This window comes from Dipteris shenzhenensis, chromosome 12, assembly GCF_047967505.1.
Source record: "Dipteris shenzhenensis isolate YYH24624 ecotype China chromosome 12, Dip_SZ_1.0, whole genome shotgun sequence".
Lineage (NCBI taxonomy): Eukaryota > Viridiplantae > Streptophyta > Polypodiopsida > Gleicheniales > Dipteridaceae > Dipteris > Dipteris shenzhenensis.
In genome coordinates, this window is record NC_141607.1 from 10,061,337 (window position 1) to 10,076,761 (window position 15,425).

Here is a 15,425-nt window from a genome sequence, read left to right on the forward strand (position 1 = left end):
GATGCTGATGCCGATGTTGATGTTGACTTTGATTTTGTTGCTGATGATGACCATGCTTCTTTCGATGTCTTGATTGTGTTGAGCTATCCTAGCATGACATCTTGCACATTCTACTTGATCAGATGATAGGCATACTTGTCTTTCTTATCCCATTATGCCTGAGAGCTCGCGCAATGGCAGGATCTGCTACTGGTGCAAAAACTGTTTGTGTAGCTATAGATCTTGTTGTAGATCCCGTTGTTGGTGCTGTGACAACAGATGGACTAGAGCTACTTGTGGCTGGATCATCCAATGGTCTAGGTATAGACCCATCGACATACTCCCATTTGTCCTGAAGTACAAGAATGGTATCCGTTCGGTATTTCCATGTACCATAATTGGAGTTGTTTAACTTAGCAGATGCCTCTAGATTGAGGTTGCTAGTCATAGACATGGTGCAAGAAATGTACTCAAAAGCATCGTGAAAATCTCTGTATGAATCAACTGCAAATACACTGACTGTGCTAAGTGAAATCTTTGAACCATCGCTGAAGATAAAATTGCAATATAGAAAATCTAATTTGTATTATAAGGCTTGTGGCAATGATGCCGAGAATAGCCAAGAGGCTTTACAAGGCTGAAATGATGTGCACGATGCCGTGAGATGGCCGAATAGGCTTTACAATGGTGGCATGTGTGTGTGAAATCAAGTGCTATCTGCCCACTGAAACAATCTGCAATGCCTCTATACTCTCTAAAGTCTACTCACTAAACTGATGAATGTAAGGTTTTCAGTAATGTAATGATGTGAGCATATGGACTGCTGACTCCGAGTAGGTACTAGTCGGGAATTTTGGGCATGGCTTAGATTGGCAACTTGGGGAAATTCAAAGTGTCCCCTCTATGGTGATCTAGTCTACTCTGATCTAGATATGTACCAACCATCGATCGATGAAAGAATAGCAAATAATTCCTTTTCTTTTGTTCTTTTTAAGTGCTAGGTCAGATGCGTCGATGTAGAGGCGAATGTGCGTGAAGGAAGTGGTTTTGTTGACGAGGCTCAAATGTGAGTGTAACTTGCATCAAAATGTGCACGTGATGTGACGAACGCATAGAGCACAAAAAATCAAGCGACTTTCCTTTTTGGAGCACCCTCAAATTCTTCTTAGATCAAGAGATACGACTTGATCTATGTGGAGGGGCAAAAGGAGTGCAAATGGTGCTCAATGATGATGTGTCATTGTGAGTCACATGCAGTGACGATGTGACATGGAATCGTATGTCTCCCTCTCACAAACAATGAATCTCTCAATGAATGGAATTCTCTCACCAATGGACGGAAATACTCCAAGAACCATCACGGTGGTCGCTCCAAGCCAACATCACTACCTTGTTAGCACAGTTGTTGCACATGCTTTAAGCATGGATTTTTGCAATTCTAGATTTGCTTGCTCGAATGAATGAATTACTTTTTCCATCACGAAAATGCTACGGGTAGATGATAGGTGGCAAGTTGCAGGTAGACAACAGATGTCCAGTTGTGGTAACACTAGCCATCCTCTGTGTAGATGACAACTGATGAGCTATGGGTAGATGATAGGTGGTGAGCTCTAGGTAGATGATAGGTGGCGAGTTATGGGTAGATGACATGTGGCAAAAAGCCATCCTGAGTCAACTACTAGACTATGCAGTCATGGCAAACTATGAATAGTTTGATGCACAAAGATGTGGCATACAGACTACAAAGGAGGGAAGAACTACTCTGCATACTCATGGAGTAAATGCATATTGTGACATGTGTCAAGATCTGCGGTGTTGAGAACAACAAGTTTTGATAGATTGCATCTCATTACTACGCTAGTGTAGCAAACATTACACCTAGAAAAATTCTAGTGAGAGCACAAGTCTATCCTACACCGATTGATACATCACTTCATAGTGCTGAAATTGCCCCCAATAGTTCCGTGATTAGCCACATTTGATCGTGCATTGACCCTAGGGTTCCCCACCATATGACCCTTGATTTATCTATAACTCCCAGCCAACAAGTGTACATCCATATGAGACATTCAGCTCCAAGGTTCTCTAAATAATCCCAATACCCTAGGCTTATATTTGTAAGCCTGGCATAACTATAAGTTACTACTAGCCCTATCTTTAGGCTTCATGTGTGAAACAGTTTTACTTTCAATAAGCCTCTAATTTTCCAATAAGGCTTATCTTTTCCCAAAATCACTTACTTTATTTGGATGGGATCTAAATTCATCCATACTAGTTTCACTCGCAACCCTAGGTTATTACAAACATTGGGTTTGTCTACACCTAACACTAAATCCAATCTTAGATCTTAGGTTAGCTCAACCTTGAACATACATAGTCTAGTCTTGGTTGCCCTAGTTAATCCCATTATGAACATAACATCCTTGACTAATAAATATGAGGTCCTATAAATCCCTACCTCCTAAAAGGCTCTACATCGCACTACATGGCTCTACATTTTCTTTAAAAGATCAAAGCAACCTCATAATAACTATTGAAAGGAGACAAACAATCCCTTTGAGAAAAATATTGAACCATTTGTTTGAAGAAGATTTCACCTTACAGCAACTAAAAGAGGGTAGTAACATGTCCTTCAATGGCTTTGAAAGCATATAAGCTACACCTTATGGTGTTGCTATCGTGTGCCTTAGAGGTCCCAATGCTACACTTAATTTTCATAATTGCATCCCACTGCTTCCTTCTCCTTTATCAACTTGTCCTAAGGCAATACAGAGAGTTGCTACCACCACATCTATAACGGCTCACCTAGTTCTCCCATAAACCAACAAGTATGCCCCCTAACCTTGCATTCAAAGACCCTTCTGCCTAGGGAACGACATCACCAATCTTGTGGGAGACAATAGGTACTAAAGTGGAATGACACCATGAACAAGAGCAAACCCATTAACATAATTCACTCTAGCACAAAGCAAAAGTGGTAGTAGGCCATGTGACATTAACACTTGTCGCCTGCCCCTCCATGATTCTAATCTTCTTCTCAAAAGCCCATGCCCCATGATTTACTATTTCTAGATATGTGTATTTGTTGCACCACTAGTAGTGCCAACCATAAGTGCTTTGCACATTTGCACAATGTTATTGAATCACTGCAAATGTCTCTCGAACCAGTCCAAAATGCAATTCTATGAGAAAATGTGTATAGCAAGTTAGCTTCAACAAACGGATTGTGCTATTTTACATCTCAGCATGCTCTTCCTATGCCTGTAGGTGGTGAAGTCACCTTTCCAAGCCTCATTGCTTAAAGAGGAGCTCATTGTCCTTTAGTAAGACATAGAGTGTCATTTACTCAGACTTAGAATTTCACAATTAACAATTTGAGTATATGACATTAGGTAGAACCTGAGAGGTAGCTACTAAGAAGATAGCTATATATTTTTTTTAGGTTTCCTAATTTTATTGAAGCATTTGGACTTCTATTCTATTTATTTTTCAAATATTTTTCCCAAATGAAATAAAATTTTCATAAACTAGCTTATTGAGTAAAAAGATAGCATTGAATATAACTTTCAAGTTTATAAATGCTTTTATTAATAATGTATTTACAATAATGTTGTATTTTTCTATAATTTAGATCTTCATTTTCTTTGAGGCAATTTGAATGCCATAGCAGAAGTACACCCTTTATTTATGTCTTTGTAGTTCCAAGTCATGTCAACAACTTGCAATCCACGTATTCATTATATCAACAAAATAAATGCTCGTTGGTTTTGAAAAGATTGCAATTTCAAGGATATTGTTATATTAGATAATTGGATAGCATGTACCATTTCCACTTTGCATTTGACACACACACATATGTTCTTGTTAAATTAGAGCTTGGAAGATACAACAAAGTTAAACTCTTGAAAACATAGTAGATAATTTATATGAATAGATGTATCAAGCCTTCCAAAATTATATTATATTAAGATTAGAATTTCTATCAATACTATCACTTACCATCCACCTTTATATCTTTCTCATTATGTTCTAATTTTCATCTTTCTAGATCTTCACATTCATTCATGATTTTTCTCAAGTCTTGATATATGTTAAATTCATAGATGTATTTGTCGAGTTCCCTCCCTGCAACATTTGCGAGTCTCATTTGTAATGTGTACAAGTAACATTTTGAACTTTCAATGTATTTGTTATTGTGTCTATGTCTTATTAAGATAAAGAGCTTTGTTTTTATACTAATTGAGGATCTAAAATAGAATATTTTAGTTTAGCATGCAATAAGGTAATGTGGAGAAACATTGTAATACTCAAGGGTGCAAGTGTACCTCATCTTTATTGCCATCGACTTTATTGCTTGTTTCTTTTAAAACTCATTTTTTATTGATCCTGCATAGAGATCTTCATATCCCAAGCATCCTTCATCTTTATGTGCATCAATATTTAATAGAAGGGTTGTATTCTTCAATTTATCGAATTAGTGGTACCTCATGGTGGCAGCATGGGCACAAAGTCTAAGAGAATGATACCATTAAGATTTGCATGTTTTTGTTATGACTAACTTCAGAAAGCATGACGTACATTAGGCTTTGCGCAAATCATTTTGATGGCAGTAAGAGCTTTTGCTTTGAGCATGCATCCTTGTGACTTGTGTCCTGTTATTATGTACACTATGAATGAAAAAGTTGTCTTGTGATAAGATATGGAGTTTAGCACCTTGTGTTTGTGTTTTGATCATTTAAACGTGATTTTTTTGTCCATTATGACAAAATATTTGCATGGATGTTTATTACATTGTTTCTTTTCTCATCATTTTCCATGACATGATAGTTGCAATAGTGCCATTTATATCTTTGATTGTGAGGTCATGTTTTTTGTGATCATTATTTTTGCTCCTATTACAATTTATGGTAGGGAGTGGAAATTTGGATCCTTTATCTAATATTATAACCCTAAGATTTGATCTACATTGGATACTACATTAACTCTTTATCAATTGCACATTGAGCTTTTGATGCAGAATGAGCCCATTATAGTTGTGCGTGTCATTCTGGTGGTTACATAGTATAGTCATGTCTAGACTATCAATGAAGTAGTTTACTTCACTTTCACTAATGATGAGATTTCCTAAGTAATATTAGATATCTTCTTGCATTGGTTGTCATATCCTGATGATGTTTAAGAATTCTATGTACATTGGATCTTTTAGGTGATGTGTAGTTACTTCACTTTCATCACTAATGATGAGATTTCCTAGGTAATATTAAATCTCTCCTTCCATTGCTCGTCATATCCCGATGATGTTTAAGAATTCTATGGACGTTGGATCTTCTAGGTGACGTATGGATGTGGGTACATAGTATAGTCATGTCTAGGTTATCAATAAACTAATTTACTTCACTTTCACTAATGATGAGATTTCCTAGGTAATATTAGATCTCTTCTTCCATTGATTGTCATATCCCCATGATGTTTAAGAATTCTATGTACGTTGGATCTTCTAGGTAATGTATGGATATGTGAAGGAATGAGAAGGTAGTGGTTGCCTAGATTCTAAGTTACTAATGTGGCATTCCCTATAGAATTCTTTCTCTTCCACCTTGGATACATAGATTGGGGGAAATTGAGACATATCTCTAAACATGAGCATCATCTTGTACTCAAATGGTTGCAAGTTTTGCACAGCTGTCTAAAAATTTCGTTCTATATTTGTCATGTCATCATTGGGATTTCATCAATTATGAAGATTTATGCATCTTGTAATTCCATGTATCATTTGTCTGTTTCCTAGTAGGGATGCATGAAACATGTCATGTCTCTTGTGTAGAGCAAACTGATGATGGCTAGTAGCTACTAATTGACTAAGTCTCATTGCAACAACTCCTAATATTGCTAATAAAGCAATATGTTTACCTTGTTTTACATAACTATATCCTAGAGTACCACAAATGACATGAAGTCCTATAGGTGACCTATTAACCTTGTCATGAACTTCTTACTGCTTAGATGAAAGAGTAGAAATTTTAAAGTCCTTAAACCCATTAATCATTTAAAGGATTTTTATGTAGGTTTGTTATGCATATTGTATCTTCATCAAAATCCATTGATGTCATGCAAGAGTTGTCAATTTCATGCAAGGGGCTCTTTTAGAGAATCATATTTGTTACATGGTGTCAATTTTGATCAATTAGCATATTGCAATATTGATCGATAAGTTATTCAATGTCTTCTTCTATTTGGATAGCTCTTGAATGTAGCATTCCCAGAAGTAATAATTTCAATGGTTTCTTTTAGAGAGGAGCTCATTCTCATTTCTAAAATATATGTTCTTTAGGAGAAGGTTGGAAAAAAATCCTTCCAAATGATGAGTAGGGTGTTAATCTATCAAACATATAATGCACATTAAGGGATACACAAAATTGCCAAAAGAGGGAAATTACCAAAAGAATCTACAATCATTTTATTGGTGGATGCACATTGAGTGATATACAAAATTATCAAAAGAATCTACAATGGTTTTATTGATGGAGAATTTTCACCTTGACTTTTGGATGGTGTACTATCTCCAAAATCCATAGAAGTTCAAGTCCTCCATAACACTTGGGTGATCACAATATGTATTTATTGGATGCATTATGGATATAAAATGCTCATGAAGTGGAGATGAGTCTATGGAATGCATAGCCTCGCTTCTTTGAATAGTGGAGACTTGAAAGCATGACAATGTTGTCTCTATTGGTGATATTGGCTTTGAAAGAATATATGTAGATATCATTTTTCAATTTTAGTGGATCTAGATTATCTAGTCTGAGAAACCTCGCATCACTAGGGTTTAAGTTCTTGTGTCTTGGTGGGCTGAGTGTTCATAGAATATTTAAAAGATAATGTGATAGTCACGTGTCAGTTATTTTTTGAATATTCATATGTGCTTGCCACAAGAGTAATATCCTAGCATGATATGGAATGATATTTTGATGGTCTAGAGATGGGCAAAACTAGAGCCATTTGTGTGTAAGAGGATCTAAGGTAGGCATAGTTTCTAAATGGATAGGAAATGGAAATTTGTATTTGCATTTTTTAGGAGTGATTGAGACAAATACATTACATGATGGACTACATGTATGGATTTCCTTTATTTTTACCATATCATGAAGCTACATTGGCATCAAATCTTCCAACAAACTATCCAAATCATTCATGTATGGGATGCATGCATTGATTGAGTTTGATATGATTTTGAGGTCTTGCTCATTGACATATAGCATTAATGTGCATATGTAGATCCTTAATTTTGTACTTTGTATATGATTATGTGATGGGTTAGAGTTGGCCCTCTGTCACATAGAATATATCTCAATAAGAACTGTTGCAACCTAACATGAAATAGCACTACATATTCAACTGAACAATCTCTCTAAGAGAAGTTTTGATTAAAATGTTTTGTAATTGCTTCTATTTTCTCGGTCTCGCATGACCTTGTGCTTGATACCACATCTATAGGAAGTATAAGGAATGTATTGGGTAGGCCCCATGTGTCAACTAATTCCATTAGATCTTCCAAGTATTTCTTGTGCCATGAAGGAGTTCCAAGAACAAAATTGGGTACTTAAAACTTGAGAACATGTTTGATTATCTCTTTTTCTAATAATCTTGGATTTTGGTGTCTTTATTGGTCAATATCTCTTAGTATTATTGGTGTTTGAGATGATTTTGAAATTATGATTGCTTGTCATATTTGGTACATCAACAACATGTATCATTTGTAAAGCTTATATATGGACATGAATGTTGATGTACTCATTTCCAAGTAGAGATTGAAGAACATCTTGCCATCATGAGCACCATATCTAAAAGGATAGAGGAATAGAAATTATGTAGACTCAATTGTTAATGTATTACACTTAGATACACCATCCATCGATGCAATGAGCTAGTGCTTGATAACTCTGAGCGAATCACAAAGCACAACTTCATGTGATGCATGTCTTTTGAATGAGTGACTTCTAGGCAACATGTTAACTTGCTCTAGTAATGACAAGTAATTGTTCTCAATGCAACTCTCATAAGATTAAATAGGGAGTTTGCGGAGTGATTTTCAAGAGTATCATAAAGAACTTTTGAAGAAAGCATGCTTACTCCTAGTTTTGGATGCGATCGCTCATACATTAATAAGAATTTCTTAAATATGGGGTTCTCTTTAGAGATAATGTGTTTATTTGTTGAGAGTAGGTTTGTTGGGTGTAAAATATATGCTAGTGATCCTAACATATTAACCGATTGTCTAACGTCTATCTCTTTTATAGTGTACTCATTGCTGTGGATGTAATTCCTTTTCTGATTTTTAAGATATAATGATGATTGATAACATTTGCATTTGAAATATGTCCACGCGTATTACATTTTGTAAATAGTCTAGATCAAAAGGAATTGGGTGAAATTTTCTAAATGGATAGTTTATACATGTCCTACAAGTCATCCATGTTCTCTTTCCTGGGTTATTTTCTATATCAAAACTAAGAAATGTATTGGATAGGTCATATGATGGGATATATGGTTCTAGTATCTTAACTTCATGAAAGAAACAGTGTTAAATTCTACTCTACCACAAAACACACAATATTAAAATGTATCAAGACATATCATGTTCCATCCTTTAAGAAATCTATTACCATTTGATATATAACCATGAAGAAAAACTTAGTTGCAATCATCTTTTCTTTTTTTGAATGCTAATTTGGAAAATCAAGTTCTCTCTTTCTAGTAGTTGATATTTTCATTTTCGTGAAGAAAGTTGAATTCTAAAGTATAAGTACCTCCTTTATTTCATTGTATATTAAAGGCTAATGAACAACTCACAATTCATGAATTCAATGGAGTTGCAAAATAAATTTGGAGACATTTCACAAAGTTTATTGTAAGTTAAAAAGTAACCTTGACTTTAAATATAAGAAATGAGATAAGCTATTATTGTATTATAGAATAAGATAGCACTTTACATTTTATACATAGAAAATATCATTTAGCATATAATCATACGTTTTTGTAGAGGGAGACTTGGCACAATCATAGTAGTTTTTGCATTGACAATATATGCACATCACATAGCAATTTGCATTTTGCACATAGGACATGACCATACATTTGTATGGGGGGAGAGTTGGCTTGCTTCCTCTCTAAAAATTATAAGACCAAGGAATGTGCCCTTCCTTAGTTTCATATCAATTTGCATTAAGCACATAGCAATTTGCAATTAGCACATAGCAATCTTAATTTGGCATATAGCACTTTGCATGCATCACATAGCACTTTGCATTTAGTACATAGCACTTTGCATTTAGCACATAGTACTTTGCATTTAGTATATAACCACACATTAGTGTGGGGAAAGAGTTGGCATGCTTCCTCTCCAAAATATATAAGACCAAGGAACATGCCCTTCCTTGGGTTTATATCGATTTGCATTTAGCACATCTAAATTTTCATTTAGCACATAGCACTTTGCATTCTGTACATAGCAAGATGCATTTGGCTCATTTCACTTTGTGTGTAGCACATAATCACATATTTATATGGGTGGAGAGTTGGCATACTTCTCTCCAAAAATAATAAGAACAAGGAACTTGCCCTTGCTTGGGTTCATAGCATGTTTTGTTTAGAAAATAGCACATTGCACAAATAACATTCATAACTATCATATAGGATGCATTTGAGTATTCACTTTTATACTAATATTGCTGAACCAAACAATTCTAATATTACTATAACATCTTGGATTATCAATTTCCATAATTTGTAAGTTCCTTTTCAAAAGTACGCTAAAAAATTCAAATATCTGACATAAACTCATGAATATTTGACAAGAAATTGTAAGAAATTGACAATGATATCAGTAAATAAATGCATGATACTTGCCTCAAAATTAGGCCTACGAAATGCTAAATCTAGCTTTGTTGAAGACCATTGAGATGCCAAAATGGAATTCGTACCTTGAGATTACATATGGTTCCTACATTGTGCATGTATTTAGGAACAAAATTCTCTACAAGAAAGGTATTATCATTGATAATGCCAATTCTTGGAAGGTCAAGAACACATGTATTAGGAAACAACTTTTAGATGTATGCGCAACTGTAGCTTGAGAGGGGCAATTTAGTGTGAGATGCTAATAATGGAACAAGTGACCATCTTCTACAAGGTTTATGTGAGGAATTATGGTACAAAATTTTGGATTTGGAGAGAGGGATTTACTCCACGCCTGAATTAACTTCAAAAATCTCTTCCTCCTTGCATATCTATGGTTCCTATAAATTCAAGGAAAGGTCCCTTGTCACACATTGTTAAGTTTTGTGAAGAGGTTAGGACTCTGAGGAAGTGCCTTTTTGGCTACCTTGCACATCACATCTACTAGTGGATGAGCATTTCAACGATACAAGAAAAGCTCGCATTTAGGGCCATACTTGAGCTAACTAGGAAAGCCTTGACCAGGTTATAGCTTAGCAGACGTACCTACTCATGAGAAATTATAGCTTTAAAAAATAAAGAGAAGTAGTAGACTTCTCTCAAGCAATTTCAAACATTACAATAAGGGCAATTCATGTAAGACTATGAAAAACTAAGCCTAAAGACTTTTCAATCAAAATGTAACCCATAGGATGTGCATATCTATAATTAAGATGCATAATTTTACCAAAAACTCTTCATCCTCTTTATAAAATATATGTCAAAAGATAGGTCATTTCATGAACAATCATAAAATTCTAGGCTTCGCATTGGTGAATGACAAGGCTGAAAATGAAATCCCCATTTATATTAGATTCTCATGTTGACAAGCAAGTGAGCACATGTCCTTAAAGGGTGCATGTAAAAATATGTGTCCATAAGTCATTGGTTCAAAAGAAGGGGATTTTAAATCTAGAATACTCACAAAATTTCATACATGAGGGTTCCTTTTAACAAAAAATGAAATATGAGTTTTATGATAAGAAAGAAATAAAGAAGACTAATTGTATTTAAGGTTGGTTTTACCTTGATCCCTTGAGTGCTTGTTTTGATGTGAGGTTTTCTAGTAGAAGAAGGTCTAGGATCCCCCTTGAATCTCACTACATGTTATACTTTCCTAGCACACTTTGGCAGATGTGCAACTATGTCAAGATGTATTTTATTTTTAGAAGTTTTTAGAAATTTTAGGCATTCATTTGCATTTAGAACACTATATTGGGGAATATGGGAATCTCCCAAGTCCCAGTTTCAAGTAAAGGTTTAAGATTTGACCATGTGGCCAAAACTTGGACCCTTATTTAAAAGTGGGACTTGGGAGGATTCCCTAATATGGTGTTTAAGATGGATTCCACTTTCAAGAAATGGATTTAGATTTGACCATGGGTGCAAATCCTAACCACATTGGGAAGTCCCAATCTATTTGAGAATTCCCAAACTCCCTAATATAGTGTTTTAGGGTCAAAATCCAGATGATCCTCTTTTTTTACGGGAAAGGGGGTAGGGAAAGCATGTGCTTAGCCTTAAAATAAATGAACTTTGCAAGCCCAGAGCACTTGATCACAAAATGCAGATGGAATTTTGCCATTTATCACAAGCATGATCTATATGAAAATTGGCAGTTCAATAACATAATATTCACAAATATAAACATTTTTGGGCTTAACACATAACTTTCACCCCCAAATTGGGGTCTTAAGCAAAAACAATTTTGAGATTCAACCCCCAATCAACCTCTTAAGTAGAAAAGGTCACTAACAAATGAGAAAATGAGGATCTTGTAGATGCAAATGCAGATGGAGCTATAGATACATATGGAGATGCATGCCACTTGCAATAGGCATAAAAGGTTACTTTCATATGCAAGCCATATGCTTTGTACACCAATTTCAAGCCTTAGGACACTTTTAGCAATCAAAAAAGGAGGGAGAGAGGACCTATAGAGCAAGGACATGAATATGATATAACACAAAAAAATTCCCTATTGCGTACATCTATTGAAGGTCAACCATTAAAAGTCCACATGTGGATTGGGTTGATCCTTTATGCACACTATTCCACTCTCTCTAACATACACAAAATAATTACAATAACCATGAAGCCATTATAACTAGCTATTCCAATACTTTTCCACTTTACCACTTTTCCAACACTATACCCCTCTAACATATGAAAACTTATTACTATAATATGAAACCATGTTCCAAAACTTTTTGTTCAGCTCAAGGTTGAATGCCTATGATACATAGGAGTTCTCTAGAAAACTTTTAAGTTTCAATTGTGGCAATTCTTTTGCAACTACCTGGTCTACCTAGTATCGATCGATCTTCACAAAAATCTTGGATATGTCAAATTTCCCCCCTTTGGTTTTACACCTTTGAGAATAATGCAAAATATTGAGGCCATTCATCTTCTCATGATGTTTTGAGTTTGCTAAAGGGATCGCACTCATGTTAGGAAGAAAGATCATAGTAGCTTCCCCATGAGTTACACTAAGTTTACCTAAAAGCCTCCATAACCTTATATTGCTAGGTTTACCCTGGTAAGGCCTTATAGTCTAGTATCAATTAGTTCTAGTTGTCTTAGGTTGTTAATATGTTGACCAGTCTAGAGTTTAGGGCTGGCCTTATGAAGTCTTGTACTTTGACTTCAACTTTACTTTTGTAGCAATACACTTATGTTAAGCTTCAGCGCTTGCCTCCTTGCTTCACTTCAATTCAACTCTTGCCTCCATGCCTCACATTTTTTGCTCCCTTGCTTCCACACATACTTATAGTGGTATTGAAGTAGTGTTTCAAACTTAACCTATGCTCTCCTAACTGTTTGGAGCATTTTGACAGTGAAGATGTTGTTGATCCTACTCCATTCAACCTATTTAGCTCTAATTGGCACTTGCAAACAAGCCTTCTACTTTGTGTGACCATTTCTAGAGAATTTCGCTACTATACAACTCCTTAGAAGCTCTTTTGAGTTGTTTTTCTATCGTATGACTATTTTTGGAGTACTTTTTAATAATTTACTTGCTGTGTGAATCTCCTAGAACACTTTTCTGCGACAACTTTTCACCGACCTACAGAATAGTGGTCGCACAGCAAAAATAGGGCCTTTTTCTCAGTGCTTGCAGAGAACTTTTGCCTCCAAAACAGGCCCCGAAATGGCCTCGAATCAGAAAAATAAAGTCACCAAAGGCTTTGCCCTTACCCACAGCATATACTGCCCTCTCGCCACACCAGAAGGGTGTCTCAATGTGAGACAATGCACTCTTGCACTTTCCGGCTGTGCTACCTGTAGAGATTTGCTCCCAAACTCAAAAAAGGAAAGCAACACTAGTCCTCTTACTAGGACACCGCGAACTTGGTTTGCTTTCTTGAGCTTCTTACCATGAACCAAGCTTTGATACCATGTGAAGATAGTGGGAGAGAAGGAAGGAGTCTCACTTGCGGCTTTCTCACATACACAATGGGGAATACACACAAAGGTGGAGGCTGAAAACAGTTTTCCTCTTCTTAGTTGTGAAAGCCAAAAGAACTCTAGTATAAAGAAATATAAGAACCCTATATGTGGGTCTCAAACCAAACTCAACTAACTAAGGTGGCATACTAACTGAGCCACGAACTAGAGTACATAAGGATAGCTATCATCCAACTATTATTCATGGGCGGTGTACCAACTGCATCTGTAGCTAACAAGTCGGTGACATAAATGCACAATGGTCACCATGGCATATCACGAGTGGAGCTCGATATCTCAACAGATAATGGATAGTGTTATTTCTTATCTTATTTTTTCGTATAGTGAGAATATGGATACTCGAGGACTAGTAGGTTTGTGTTGCTACCACCTACTTGCCCTTTCATACTGACACTTATACATCTCTATTTAGGACACAACTGACACTTATACATATCAAAAGATGGCCCATATGTTTGCTAAATGGGATCCTGCTGCTATTGCCTTCATCAATAAAACATTGGAAGTGGGTAGAACATTGGAAGAGGCTAGCAAAGATGGATTGACAATGCATCATGCTTATACAAAAGCTAGAACACGACCATATCTCCTTGAAAATTTAAAAAATTGAGAAACTAAGACTCCACTTGTTTTGACCTAACTTGGGACTGTTTCTTCCATGAACTGATAAGACACCCTTTTGGTCTACCCAGTGTAAAGCATCCCTCAAGGCAACTTGCAATTTTTTAAGAAAAAATTCTTCTTGGATTTGCATAAGGGACAAGTTTGCATGTGCGGCCTGTGTAGATACCTAATTGTGATTTGATATTTTAATGAGTTTCTAACATAGTGACATAGTCAATTGGTTCATGCCTCCTATATGGAAGGACAAATGAATGTCTTTTAATACATTTTTCCTTTTATGGTCCTTCTTTTTGTATGCTAAAAGCTACTGTTACCTCCTCCATGGAAGGCTAGGTCTTTGCTTAATTTGACACAATTGATTGTTTCATGCCTCCTCTATGGAAGGCTAGATGACTGTGTTTCAATGGGGTTTTTTCCTTCTATTGTCTTTCTTTCGCTACAGCTAATGTTGCCTCCACTATGGAAGGCTTGGTTTTTGCTTAGTTTTATGAGCTAGATGCCTCCTACATGGAAGGCTTAACAATCTATCATTCCTCTTGTTGGATTTTCGTAAGGGGCACTTCCTATGTTTGTAGAAATCGTGTACCCTTGCATGAAAAGGTTGCTTAGTGTGTTTGCCAGATGCTTGTTCAGAAAGGCTTGCCACACTTATTTTCATGATTTTTTTAAATTACAAAAGATTTTAATATACCACAATAATTAAGTGAACGTGACACTTTAAGGAAGCCCACTACATTCCTTATCTAGCTTATTGATAGCTAAATCTAAGCATGTACTCTGTTGCAACGGTGCTTTTAAGCACTTTTGAGCTTATCATATGACTTACTAAGGTGCCTGTGTTTGATGAAGTTATTAGTTATAAATCATAAAGAATGCGTATCGAATGGCCTCAAAACAAGAAATGTGAAGATCTTAGATTTTTAGAGTGATAGACATTATTAGATTCGTTCTGACAATCACACGACCAGATATTTGTTATGCAGTAAGCTCACTAGCACAGTTTATGGCAAATCCAAAATAGTATCACTGGAATGCAGCCAAAAGAGTCTTGAGATACATCAGAGGAACTAGACAGTTTGGGATAGAATACAGAGGAAGTCATCTAGGGTTGCATGGATACTATGACAATGACTATGCCGGAGATCATGAGACCAGGAGATCGACACAGGGATATGCATTTTTCCTTGGTCAAGGTGCTATATCATGGTTGTCAAACAAACAACCAATTAAACTATCTACTGTCTTTTTCCATTAACATGGCAGTTACGCCAATTTACACTATCCACTGGCTATAAAATCATTAAAAAAAACACTATCTCTCTTATATATCTAACTATCACACGGCCAGATATTTGTTA